The sequence below is a fragment of the Abramis brama genome, assembly GCF_963993115.1.
Source record: "Abramis brama genome assembly, chromosome: 8".
Taxonomy (NCBI): domain Eukaryota; kingdom Metazoa; phylum Chordata; class Actinopteri; order Cypriniformes; family Leuciscidae; genus Abramis; species Abramis brama.
This window is the reverse complement of record NC_139970.1, coordinates 5,324,671-5,338,668: the sequence shown is the minus strand read 5'-3', so window position 1 is coordinate 5,338,668 and position 13,998 is coordinate 5,324,671. Positions and strand designations below refer to the sequence as shown.

General features: G+C 41.1%; 1 long non-coding RNA gene across 1 annotated transcript; it reads left to right on the top strand.

The window, feature by feature from the left end:
• Nucleotides 1-7,950: 7,950 nt before the first annotated feature.
• LOC311088105 lies at nt 7,951-10,650 on the top strand. Its single transcript, XR_014607444.1, has 4 exons — nt 7,951-8,421; nt 10,175-10,238; nt 10,381-10,457; nt 10,577-10,650. It is a non-coding gene; the product is annotated as an uncharacterized lncRNA (long non-coding RNA).
• The last annotated feature ends 3,348 nt before the right edge of the window (nt 10,651-13,998 follow it).

Here is a 13,998-nt window from a genome sequence, read left to right as displayed (position 1 = left end):
TGACCTGTGACTGTTCATCGACTGCCGTTTCCTTGCCTGCTGCCTGTCCTGACCTTCTGCCTGTTACCGTTTACTCTGATTCCTGCCGCCTGCCTCGACCTCTGCCTGGTATTGTTTATGTTCTTGGATTCCCTCCGCTATTGTCTACGCTGTACTCTGACCACTGCCTGTTGTGACTAACCTTTAATAAATACTGCAAATGGATCCGAACGTCTCTGACTCTGCATCACAGAAGACTTCGCCAACACAGGATCCAGCAGCCATGTATCGTTTGACTACAGAGGTAACATCCCAAGCATCTGTGCTGGCTGCCCACCAGCAACAACTTGTCAAGCTAACCGCACTTACAGAGGAGCTTGTCAGATCCATGCAAACACTCACCACACAAGCCGCCGCATCATCCCCGGCAGCGGCCGCTCCTGTTCAACCACCCCAGTCTGTGAGTATCCCATCCAGTAATCCTCGACTGTCTCATCCCGATAAGTTTGATGGTTCCTCTGCACTGTGTAAAGGATTTCTGTTGCAATGCTCTCTATTCATCAATCAGCAACCACAGTTTTATCAGATTGATGACAGTCGAGTTTCGTTCATCTGCTCATTGCTGACCGGAAGGGCTCTGGAGTGGGCGACGGCGCTTTGGCAGGGTGGTCAACTGTCATTCCCTTCGTATGACAATTTTCTTCAGCAGTTTAGAGAGGTATTCGAGCATCCCGCTGGAGGAAAGGAACCGGGCGAACTCCTACTGTCTCTACATCAGGGCGGATCATCGGCCGCCGATTACACTCTCTCGTTCCGCACCCTAGCCGCGCAAACTGGGTGGAAGGATGATCCGCTGAAGTTACTGTATCGCAAGGGACTCAATACCAACCTGCAGGGGGAACTGGCATGTCGGGATGAGGGGAAATCACTTAGTCAGCTCATGGACCTGGCCATTCGTCTTGACAACCTGATGCGAGCTCGGCGAGTGCAACAAATGCCCCGATTTAACGAACATTTATCCACCAACCAGGAATCTGAACCCATGCAGGTGGGCTACACTCGCCTTTCGCCAGAGGAGAGGGAGAGAAGAATGCGCAATCGTCTTTGCTTGTACTGTGGACAATCCGGCCACATGAGGGCGACCTGTCCTAACCGACCAGTCTCCCGAGGTTCTGCTGCGGTGAGTTCTCATCTCTGCTCTTCTCAATCCTTTGAACTAGCGGTTACTCTGCGTTTTGACAATGAAATAGTTAATACCACCGCTTTAATAGACTCTGGAGCCACTGGAAATTTCATTGATCTGACTTTTGCTAAGACTCATTGCCTTTCTCTTCTTCCATGTGAATCTCGGATGGCAGTGGCAGCATTAGACGGACGCCCTTTGGGTACCGGCAAGATTCAGTACATCTCTCAAGAAATCACCTTATGTACTAGCACTCTTCATTCTGAACTCATTCAACTGTTCACCATTGATTCCCCACGACATCCCATCATTCTCGGTTTACCCTGGCTGGAGAAGCATAATCCCACGATTTCATGGACTGATAAGCAGATAACCCAATGGTCCACAGCCTGTCAAGAGAACTGTTTGCACTCACTAACTAAGTTTACTCCCATCACCATCCACTCTGAGAATCCCGATCTTCAGAAGATTCCGGTCCAATATCACGATCTCTCTCTGGCATTCAGTGAGAACCGCACCAATCGACTCCCTCCTCATCGGTCCGGGGACTGTGCCATTGATCTTATCCCAGGAACCATGCCCACACGAGGAAGAATTTTTCCTCTCTCCCAACCTGAATCCGAAGCCATGAAAACTTACATTGAGGAACAGCTCTCTAGGGGATTCATAAGGCCATCCACTTCCCCTGCTTCAGCTGGATTCTTCTTTGTGAAGAAGAAGGATGGAGGGCTGCGTCCTTGTATCGATTACCGCAGCCTCAACGAAATCACGGTTAAGTTTCGCTATCCACTACCTTTAGTTCCAGCAGCTCTCGAACAGCTCCGTACCGCGAGGTACTTCACCAAGTTGGATTTACGAAACGCTTACAACCTCATTCGAATCAGAGAGGGAGACGAGTGGAAAACAGCTTTCTCAACCACTACCGGGCACTATGAATATCACGTTATGCCGTTCGGGCTAGCCAACAGTCCTTCTGTCTTCCAGTCCTTTGTCAACGAGGTCTTCCGAGACATGCTCAATCAGAACGTCATTGTCTACATTGATGATATCCTCATTTATTCAGAGACTTTCGAGGATCACGTGAAAGATGTCAGAGCAGTTCTTCAACGTCTCATTGAAAACCAACTGTATGCCAAAATACAGAAATGTGAGTTTCATCAGACACAGGTCGCTTTCTTGGGTTACATCATCAGTGCTGAGGGGGTGACCATGGATAACGGCAAGGTACGAGCAGTTGTCAATTGGCCTCAGCCTACCACTGTGAAGGAATTACAGCGTTTCCTGGGCTTCGCCAACTTCTATCGTCGATTCATTAGAAACTTCAGCATCACGGCAGCACCCCTCACCTCTCTACTTCAGGGCGGAGGCCAGCGGTTAAAGTGGTCATCTGAGTGTATTGCAGCATTTCAACGACTCAAGGAGAGGTTCACCACAGCTCCCATTTTACACCATCCAGATCCTGAGCGGGAGTTTATTGTGGAGGTGGATGCGTCCAATACAGGAGTCGGGGCTATACTGTCACAACGGCATGGCAATCCAGCAAAATTATTCCCCTGTGCCTACTATTCCCGCAAACTTACCCCAGCAGAGCGAAACTACGATGTGGGTGACAGAGAACTCTTGGCGATGAAGACAGCATTCGAGGAATGGCGGCATTGGTTGGAGGGAGCTCATCTGCCTTTTACAGTACTTACTGACCACCGTAACTTAGAGTACATTAAGGCAGCCAAGAGATTGAACCCCAGACAGGCAAGGTGGTCCCTCTTCTTCACCAGATTCAACTTCAAGGTAACATATCGCCCAGGCTCTAAGAACGTCAAGGCCGATGCGCTGTCACGTCAGTTTGACAGCTCCTCTAGTCCTTCCACATCTGATCCCATACTTCCAGCAACACTGATTCTCGCCCCTGTCCAGTGGGACATAATGACGGAGATCTCTTCAGCACAAGGGGAGGAACAATCACTGCCTGAATGCCCTCCAGATCGTACCTACGTACCTACCTGTCTCCGTACACGAGTGTTACAATGGATTCACAATACTCCCAGTGCTGGACATCCCGGGATCACAGCCACTACCCATTTGACGACGAATCGTTTCTGGTGGCCGACGCTTCAAGCCGATGTGATCACCTTCGTGCATCAGTGCAAGACTTGCAACATTGTCAAATCATCCCATCAGAGACCGGCCGGATTACTCCAGCCACTACCTGTACCACAACGTCCTTGGTCTCACATTGCAATTGACTTTGTAACCGATCTACCTCCTTCCCAGACCTACACAGCCATTCTGACCGTGGTTGACCGCTTCTCGAAGGCTTGCAGATTCATTCCCCTGACCAAACTACCCACAGCATTACAAACAGCAGAGGCTTTGGTGCAGCAAGTTTTCAGATTGTACGGATTACCTGAGGATATAGTCTCTGATCGGGGTCCTCAATTCACCTCTCGTGTGTGGCACGCATTATGTGGTCAGCTTAACATTAACGTCAGTTTGACATCTGGCTATCATCCACAGTCCAACGGGCAGGTAGAGAGGCTGAATCAAGAACTCACACGCTTCCTACGCACTTACTGCCATCAGAACCAGCAGGACTGGAGCCGTTTCCTTATGTGGGCCGAGTACGCCCAGAATTCTTTGCGCAAATCATCTACTGGCCTCACTCCCTTCCAATGTGTGCTAGGGTATCAACCTCCTCTGTTTTCCTGGTCCGGGGAGCCCACTGATCTCCCAGCTGTTAACACTTGGCTTCAAAGAAGTGAAGAGACCTGGAATAATGCTCACGTACACCTGCAACGAGCGGTTCGCAGAGTCCGAGAACAGGCGGATCGTCACCGGAGAAGGGGACCTGAATACGTTCCAGGACAGTGGGTGTGGCTGTCATCCAGAGACCTCCGTCTTCGACTTCCCAGCAAGAAACTAAGTCCTAGGTACGTGGGTCCCTTTAAGATTATTAGACAAATAACACCAGTGTCATACCGTCTAGCCTTACCTCCCACTTATCGCATATCTCCCACTTTTCATGTTTCACTGCTCAAACCTGCCGGTGTTCCGAGTGGAGAGAGGGACCAGGATGAGGTTGCGGAGGAGAGCTCCCCACCAATCATCATCGAGGGCGAGGAGGCTTACCGAGTAAAGGAAATTCTCGACTCCAGACGCCGAGGCAGGGAGTTACAGTACCTGATCGACTGGGAGGGGTATGGTCCCGAGGAAAGATCCTGGGTGAGATCACAGGACATATTGGATCCCGCGCTTACCACCGAGTTTCATCAGAACCACCCTACGAGACCTGCCCCCAGACCCCGTGGAAGACCTCGGCGTCGCACTGGCCCTCGCTTCAGGAGCCGCTCGCAGGAGGGGGGCTCTGTCATAGATTGCACCTCTGTGGCTCTCTCCATTCATCAAAGAACACCTTCACCGGAGTATTGAACTTCATTTCCCATAAACCCCGTACCTAGGGCTAATCACCCGCACAGGTGTTCCCAATTCTCCTCTCCATATAAACTGCCTTTGGACTCTCACACATTGCGAAGTCTTGTTCTGCCCCGGCTAACATTTCCAAGCATTTACTCTCTGTTATTGATTCTCCGTGTATTGACCTGTGACTGTTCATCGACTGCCGTTTCCTTGCCTGCTGCCTGTCCTGACCTTCTGCCTGTTACCGTTTACTCTGATTCCTGCCGCCTGCCTCGACCTCTGCCTGGTATTGTTTATGTTCTTGGATTCCCTCCGCTATTGTCTACGCTGTACTCTGACCACTGCCTGTTGTGACTAACCTTTAATAAATACTGCAAATGGATCCGAACGTCTCTGACTCTGCATCACACCTATACATGTCATTTGAGGGCAAGTCAAACTTTTCTTGCAGTTGTGAGAATGCTCGCAATGTGTTGTTTTCAAACAACTGATTTATAGTAACCAACCCTTTTTCCGCCCATCTTCTGTATGCTAGGTCTGTCACCGATGGGAGAAACTCAATGTTTCCAAGAATGGGCATTGCCCTTGACATAGCCATAGACCCCTTTAACTGTTTCTGGGTACACTTCCAAACCTTTAGTGTGTGTTTGACCCATATATTATTCTTTTTTTTTTTTTTTTTTGAGCCTGCGGACTAAGAAATGGAATAGTAGATATTGATATTCCTTTTAAAGAATTCTGCTCTATGGATTTCCACCCAATTTCTTCATCTTTGGTCACCCATGCCACTATTGCTCTAAGTTGGGCTGCCCAGTAATACAATTTAAGATTAGGTAGACCCAGTCCTCCTTTTTCTTTTACTTGCCATCAATATTTTTAGACGTATTCTGGGTCTCCTATTTTGCCAAATAAAATGTGATACAGCAAGAAGCTTAAGCGTTGATTGTGGTACATGGACAGGCAAAGATTGAAACAAGAAAAGGAGTCTAGGTAGAATATTCATCCTTACTGACTCTATTCGGCCAAAAAGTGACAAAGGCAGCATATCCCACCTACTTATATCTTGGTTGATCTCTTTGACTAATTTGTGATAATTGGATGAGTAAAGTTGTGTTGGTTTTGGTGTCAAAATAACACCTAAATATCTAAATCCCTGTTTGGATTTCCTAAATGATACCAATTTGTCTAGTTGTTGAGGCCAGTCACCACTTATCATCATTGCTTCTGATTTATTTGTATTTATTTTATATCCTGAAACTGCACTGTAACTATTCAGACTATTTAGAAGGGCAGGGATAGAAACCAAGGGGCGTTCTAAGAATAGCAAAATATCATCCGCAAATAAAGCTAATTTGTGTTGAATCATTCCCTCATCAGGAATGCCCAGTATGAGAGGATTTGTCCTTATTAATTCTGCCAATGGCTCTATGCTTAAGGCAAATAATGAAGGAGATAAAGAATCCCCCTGGCGTGTGCCACGTCCCAATGGAAAGAAATTGGAGCAATGTCCATTCACTCTGACTCTGGATTTCGGATTTTTATCAAATATACATATCCAAATAATAAATGTGTCGTTGAAGCCCATACATCTAAGAGTCTGTTGGAGAAAAGTCCAATCAACCCTATCAAATGCCTTCTCAGCATCTAAGCTGAGAAGCATTGAAGGCGTGCTCCTTTTGGCTGCGATGGATTGCAAGTTTAAAGCCCTCCTGACGTTGTCCACGCCCTGTCTATTACTAATAAACCCGGTTTGATCCAGTTTTACCAATTTATGTATGAACTTTTGTATTCTTTTTGCTATAATTGATGTAAGAATTTTAAGATCAACGCACAGGAGGCTAACTGGGCGATAGGAAGTACACTGGGTTGGGTCTTTGTTTTCTTTGTGGATAACACTTATTATTGCTTCTGACCACGATCCAGGTGGATCTCCCTTCTCAAGTGCATAGTTATAAACTTTACACAAGATTGGGGTCAGGTCATCTATGAATGATTTATAATATTCTCCTGGGAAACCATCTGTACCTGGGGATTTATTATTTTTAAGTTTTAAGATATTGTCCCGTATTTCTTTTTCTGAGATTGGCAGCGACATTATGTCCGCCTCGTCTGATGTTAGTTTTGCCAAATTGATGGATCTGAAAAAGGATTCCATCTTTTCTTTTTTCTGTGGATCCTTCTGTTCTTCATATAACTTTCTATAATACGTGGCAAAAGCCTCTGTAATATCAGCAGGTTGTGTTAGGATTTCGTCACTCTCTGGGCTTTTTATTTTGTGAACTGTCCTGCTATTTTGCTCTTTCCGCAATTGAAAAGCCAACAGGCGGCTTGCTTTGTTTCCCATTTCATAATATTTTCTATTTATGAATCTTAAAGCCCCCTCTGCTTTGTAGGTTAATAGTTCGTCCAATTTTTTCCTTGTCTCTTTCAGTGCATGTAAAACTACTTTTTTATTAGATTTTTGATATTCTGTTTCTTTTTGCTTAATTTCTTTCTCTAACTCATCCTGTTGCCTTAGCCTTTGCTTTTTCAATCTAGAAGAAATGGCAATAATATAGCCCCTCATCACAGCCTTCGCCCCTTCCCATAGAGTTATTGGAGAGATGGTGTTGTCTTCATTTGTCTCAAAATAATTTATTAATTCCTTGTGTATTTCTTGTTTAATTAAATCATCATTTAACAATGAGACATTGAGCCTCCAGTATTTAAATGATTTGGTTGGCCCTATCTTTATTTTTAAGGTGACTGGAGCATGATCCGATATGGTGATTGGCTCTGTATTACACTCATTGACCCTAAAAAGATCTGGTCCCGATGTTAAAAACATGTCTAACCTGGAGTAGCTGCCATGAACCTGTATGAACAATGAACTTCCACATACCCAAATGGTTTGCTGTATGCCAGTAAAATAATAAACAAAGTACCTTTAAGCTAAGCAAACCATATCCCGTTGTGACCTGGGCAGAGGATGGTGACAGTTCCTCCGTGGGATTCACACAAAGTGCATTGGCTGCTGTCGTCCAGCTCGTGGAGCGGTTGCTGCTCGTTGTGCGTATTCACTCACAGTTCAGTTGAGTTCCGTCCATTGAGACTAAAAGGAAAAGTTAATGATCCTAACATTATGCATATCCATACAAAAAGGACTAAGTCTCGGCGTTCACGTCACTCCCTTATTGGAAGAGGGCAGTAAGATCCGCAGAAGGCAACGCTTCCGCTGCACCTTCCCCCCGCCTCTCACCCACGACATTCCACCTGTAGCGGGACATCTCGCCCTCCATCTGCGCTCTTTCATCGACTTTTGGATGTACAGTAATAGTGTACTAATACGTAAAGGCTTTTTAAAATTACGGGGTACATAGTGCATTTATTTTATAGCAAAAGTGCACTGATTAAGTTTTGGCTTCTGTGTTTCAAGGCAAGTAAAACTAAACCTATTTCAACTTTTGCTTAAATACTGGGTAAATATACTCTTGTTTCATGTAGTTACAGGATAAGTGTGACATTGCAGGCTGTAAATTAAAGTGGTGTTTGTTACCCTCTTGTTCCATGTAGTTACAGGTTAAGTACAATAAAAACACGTACAGTACTTTCCGGGCTGTAATCTAAAGCGTTACCCAGTTTGTTTGTTTTTTTGTTTTTTTTATTAAGTTCCCTGAGGTCCACTTATAATGTTACTAGTATCAAACACACTTATATTTTAGAAATAATTGCCCATTTTCTACCCTATTTTTGAATGCCCACTGCATCTTTACATATGAAATAAGTATTCTACATCATCTTTTGCCCTGAATGCTGCATCAAGTTTAACGCTGACTCTCGGATCATCTGAGATTGGTGATTTTAAGGTGAGACCAGACTATGAAGGACTAAAAATGACAGAACGAAAAATAAATAAATAAATAAATAAAAGTAGAAATAAATAAATAAATGCAGAAATAATAGTGAAAATAAATACATTTTGGTATTATAAATGGCTATTTCTGTATTTTTACATGTATTTATTTATTTATTTATGCATTTTTATATGTATTTATTTATGTATTTATACATTTATTTATATATTTATGTATTTATATATTTATATATTTATTTATTTATATATTTATATATGTATTTATTTATACATTTATTTATTCCTACATTTATTTATTTCTGTATTTCCACATTTCTACATTTATTTATTTCTGTATTTCCACATTTCTACATTTATTTATTTCTGTATTTCCACATTTCTACATTTATTTTTCCCTGCGCATGTATGCTAATTGACCAATGGCTAACCACGCCCCCTCCACTCACTCAGACAAACAGTCAACATTCGGTAACAGGCGCTTTGGCAGCTGTCACAGTAGGAGACATTTCACAGGAGTCAATTGATGATTTTTTGGAGACAGAAAGATTATATATCATCTCGATGTCACCAAAAGGGCCTTAAATATGCATTGGAGGGTTATAATAATAATTTTATAGTTGAGAAGGTCGATAAGCTTCAGCTCCAGAACAAAGATTTACAGTTCACAGTGTAAACGTTATAGTTTGGTGCTATTTCGCTTCAAACGCTCGCTTTATACGCGCGTCCTATTCGCTTTGGATTCAAAATGTTCAAGCGTCGAACTAGACACGGATACGCGCGAATTTGACGCTCTATTCGCGTTTGGTGTGAGCGCAGAATAATGAACAGGCTGCGATGTCAAGATTGCATTGCTGGAATGTGTGTGTGTGTGTTTGTGTGTGTGTGTGTGTGTGTGTCAGAGAGCGGGCGCGATCGAACAGTGGAAACATAAAAACATACTCCATTTTGTTCATACAGGACATAATTAAAACTGCAAAGTGTTTAGCCTACTTATATTTGTGTAAAACACAACATTGTGCTTTTGTCAAACTGTAAACTCTTGTCAAACTGTAACCTACAACTGTCACCCAACCAAAATCACACACACACGCTGCTTAAAGCCAAAATGACAAGAAAAAACATAAAAACGAATGAAAACCGATAACCGCAATGCATTGCAATGGACGAGGAAGCAATCAGAGAATGTCCGAGTGTATTGGGTTAGCTATGCGTACTGTGATTGGCTCATCGCGTTTGGGGGCGTGGCTTAGCCATTGGTCAATTAGCATACATGCGCAGGGAAAAATAAATGTAGAAATGTGGAAATACAGAAATAAATAAATGTAGAAATGTGGAAATACAGAAATAAATAAATGTAGAAATGTGGAAATACAGAAATAAATAAATGTAGGAATAAATAAATGTATAAATAAATACATATATAAATAAATAAATATATAAATACATAAATATATAAATAAATGTATAAATACATAAATAAATACATATAGAAATGCATAAATAAATAAATAAATACATGTAAAAATACAGAAATAGCCGTTTATATTACCAAAATGTATTTATTTTCACTATTATTTCTGCATTTATTTATTTATTTCTACTTTTATTTATTTATTTATTTATTTATTTTTCGTTCTGTCATTTTTAGTCCTTCATACCAGACAGTGATGATTCATGTCAAATATTCACTTTGGTAGATCAGCATTATGAGATGTATTATCTTTGTCTAATCATTCAATGTACAGACTGACACACTCGAGCAAATGTCAGTGATGGCAGTGAAGATGTTTGTACTTCCAAAACTAAATGGTAAAAAATCACTTAATGATATTGCATTTATTACAAACTTGCAACCAATAAAGCAACTTCTGAAAACTATATACTTTGCAAAACTGTTTTTTAGAAAGTCTGGCAACTGATAATTAACACATTTTTCCACTTTGCATTTTAGCGGCCCTGAAGGCTGGTTTTCCCTTACCCACACTGAAAGGCTTTAGTTTGATCAATTCTCAGTTGCTTATAAAAAATGTGAGTACTATTAAATGTTAAACTATTGTATTCTGAAATGTATGGAGTTTGGATTTCGTTTGATATTGCAAAATTGTTGGAAAACACAGTGATACAGTCTGAATTTGTGACTTTTTCAGGGCTTTGTGGCCATTTTTACTGATGTCCAGGACTCGCTGACGGGCCTCTGAGCTCCACACATGACCTACACAAATAACAAATAATCATTACTTCAAATGTCCATATATACATGTTGATCAAATTTGACCATGTTATTTTTCCACATAATATTATGTACAAACTTGTTTGCCACCCATCCATGCAAAATATTCTACAGGCTATTTTCTACAGTTTACAGTGAAAAAAAAATAAAAAATACATAGTTCCTTCATTGGAGTTAATTTGCGTAAATAATCTGGCTTGCATGGAAGGCTGGCATGATGTCTTTTAGCTATGAGCTAGAGTTTGTGTGAAAGCTTATTAAAAAATATATAATCATAAGCAATCCAACATTCATGTTATTTCACTACACCATTAAAGGTTTTGAAGCCTTTTGGATATGACCAAGGCGCTATATAGTTTGTATATCAGTTTGATACAGTCGTGCTCAGAATTAATCATACCCCTGGTAAATATGATCAAAAATGGCTGTAAAAAATAAATCTGCATCGTTTATCCTTTTGATCTTTCGGTAACACTTTAGAATACTGTTCCTTCATTAATGAATAACTACACAGGAACAAATGAGTAATGCATTAGTAACACTGTAGTAACTACTATTAACTAACAAGAAACTCTGATTAACGAATTAGTAAGTAATAGCGTTCAGTCGAATGTGGTAGTTCACTATTAGCTAATCAATAACTACTATTTTTCATACCTCACTGAAGACTATAAGAACTACTATATACAGGTTAATAAATATTTATAATGCACAATGTTTAATATAAGGTAATGGTAGCCCATTAGTAATGAATCAAGTATTACTACATCCTTCTAAAGGAACTACTAATGATTTGGATCAGTATTCTAAAGTGAAAAACATGATAACAACCTAATATTGACTGAAGTCATTGTAAGCTTTTAAGGCTTTTGTAAGGTTTTGGAGTAATGAATCAAGTGTTACTACATCTTTCTAAAGGAACTACTAATTATTTGGATCAGTATTCTAAAGTGAAGATCATGGGAACACACTAGTAATGACTAAAGTGTTACCAAATCCATTGTAAGGAATTGCTATTCAAAATCTTACAAAAATCTCAAAAGCTTACAATGACTTCAGTCAATATTAGGTAGTTATCATGTTTTTCACTTTAGAATACTGATCCAAATAATTAGTAGTTCCTTTAAAATGATGTAGTAATACTTGAGTCATTACTAGTGGGTTACCATTACCTTTTATTATAAATTATGCATTATTCATGTTAATTATGAACCTGTAGATAGTAGTTCTCTGGGAGGTATGAAAAAAATAGTATTTATTGATTAGCTAATAATGAACTACTACATTCATCTGAGCGCTATTACTTACTAATTTGTTAATCAGAGTTTCTTGTTAGTTAATAGTAGTTACTAGAATGTTAATAATACGTTACTCATTTGTTCCTGTGTAATTATTCATTAATGAAGGAACAGTATTCTAAAGTGTTACCGATCTTTCATAAAAAAAAATTGGCAAAAATCTAACCTTTCATTTAAGTAAAATAATTGAAAGTGGGGGGGGGGGAATCACATTATGAAATATATGTTTTTCTCCAAAACACGTTGGCCACAATTATTGATACCCTTTTTTTTAAATACCTTTTTGCAATCTCCTTTTGCCAAGATAACTGCTCTGAGTCTTCTCCTATAATGCCTGATGAGTTTGGAGAACACCTGACAAGAGATCAGAGATCATTCCTCCAGTCAGAATCTCTCCAGATCCTTCAGATTCCCAGATCCATGTTGGTGCTTCTTCTCTTCAGTTCACTCCACTCATCAGGTCAGGGAACTGGGATGCTCATGGCAGAAGCGTCATTTTGTGCTTCCTAACACATTTTTGTGTTGATTTTGATGTTTGTTTTGGATCGTTGTCCTGATGGAAGATCCAACCACGGCCCATTATAAGATTTCTAGCAGAAGGCGTCAGGTTTTGATTTTTTATCTGTTGATATTTGATAGAATCCACGATGCCATGTATCTGAATAAGAAGTCCAGGACCTCCAGCAGAAAACTATGCCCACAACATTAAAGATCCAATGGTATATTAAATTGTACACATGGGGTACTTTTTATCCTTGTGTGCACCAAACCCATCTAGCGTGTTTGCTGCCAAAAAGGTCTTTTTTTTTTTGTTTCATCTGACCACAGAACCCTGTAAGATAATTTAGTGATTCTGACAGGTCAATTTAGCTCAAAAGGAATTATTAATTAATTTATAGGGAATTCGAAAGAATCACTTTTGTCACATTCACCGCCTTCTTCATCGTCTGTGTCTTCACTACACTTCCCAGAATCCTCTGTCATCATCACCTGCACCTGCTCCTCATCACCCTCATCATCATCATCACCGTCACCTGTTGTCTTTGTATGGCTGTTCCAATGAAATTCTTCCTGCCTGCATGTGGTTGGTTAGTCCACTCGTTGAGTTTCGTCCTATCAGTGGGCTGTAGCAGCATATATAAACGGGCTGGCTATGGTGTCACGAGTCACCGCCCCTTCCCGGGTCGTCATTCGGTCGCCATCCAGGTATGTTGTGTGATGTTAGCTGGGTTGTCTATGGTATAATGTAGCTAACGTTAGCCTATTTTCAGAGTGGCGTGCGAGTTTCCTGCAGCTGGCAGTTGATTGAGGTTGTCCCTCCTCTGGTAGGTGAAGTCGTGATTGGTTTTACACTTTGTATCCACTTGTATTGTAGCGACATTCTTGTTGTGTACAGTCAAAGGTTTGAGTGAGAATTACGGCCAGTATGAGTGTTTACACTTTAATACGGAAGTGCTTAGTTTCCGCTGGCACACGCTGTCCTCCTAAGTTATTATCGCCTGGGTCGCGTGGCGATCTTCTGTTGAGAGAAACAGATTTTAGTAATTGTTCGTAGTTAAATGATGAATTTGTCTGATTGTTAACTTGTAATTTTATAGATGCATCAAGTACGGATTGGTGGTGTCTGCATGGCCGATTAGCTTTCTTGCGGTTGGACTGCGTGGAACTACTGTCCGAAGGCGCTGTTGCTTTGCTGTTAACAATTGGACTGACATCATTGTCTTTCGTGTTTGTGTATTACGTGTGTGTGTATGCGCGTGTGTGTTTGTGGTTTATATCTTTTTCTTTTGTATTAGTTATTTTTGTATTTTGATTTAGAATTTGTAAGGTTTAAATTGAAAAGTGCGAACACCTCGATTCCATTTGTTGTCTCCGTGAAGTGACAATTCTGAGTGTTTCAACTGTGACAATTCTGAGTGTGTTTCAATTGACAATTCTGAGTCTTTCAACTGTGACAATTCTGAGTGTGTTTCAACTGTGACAATTCTGAGTGTAACTTCATTCTGTCGTTACAGGAGCTGAGTGCGTAAAGCAGGGGCGG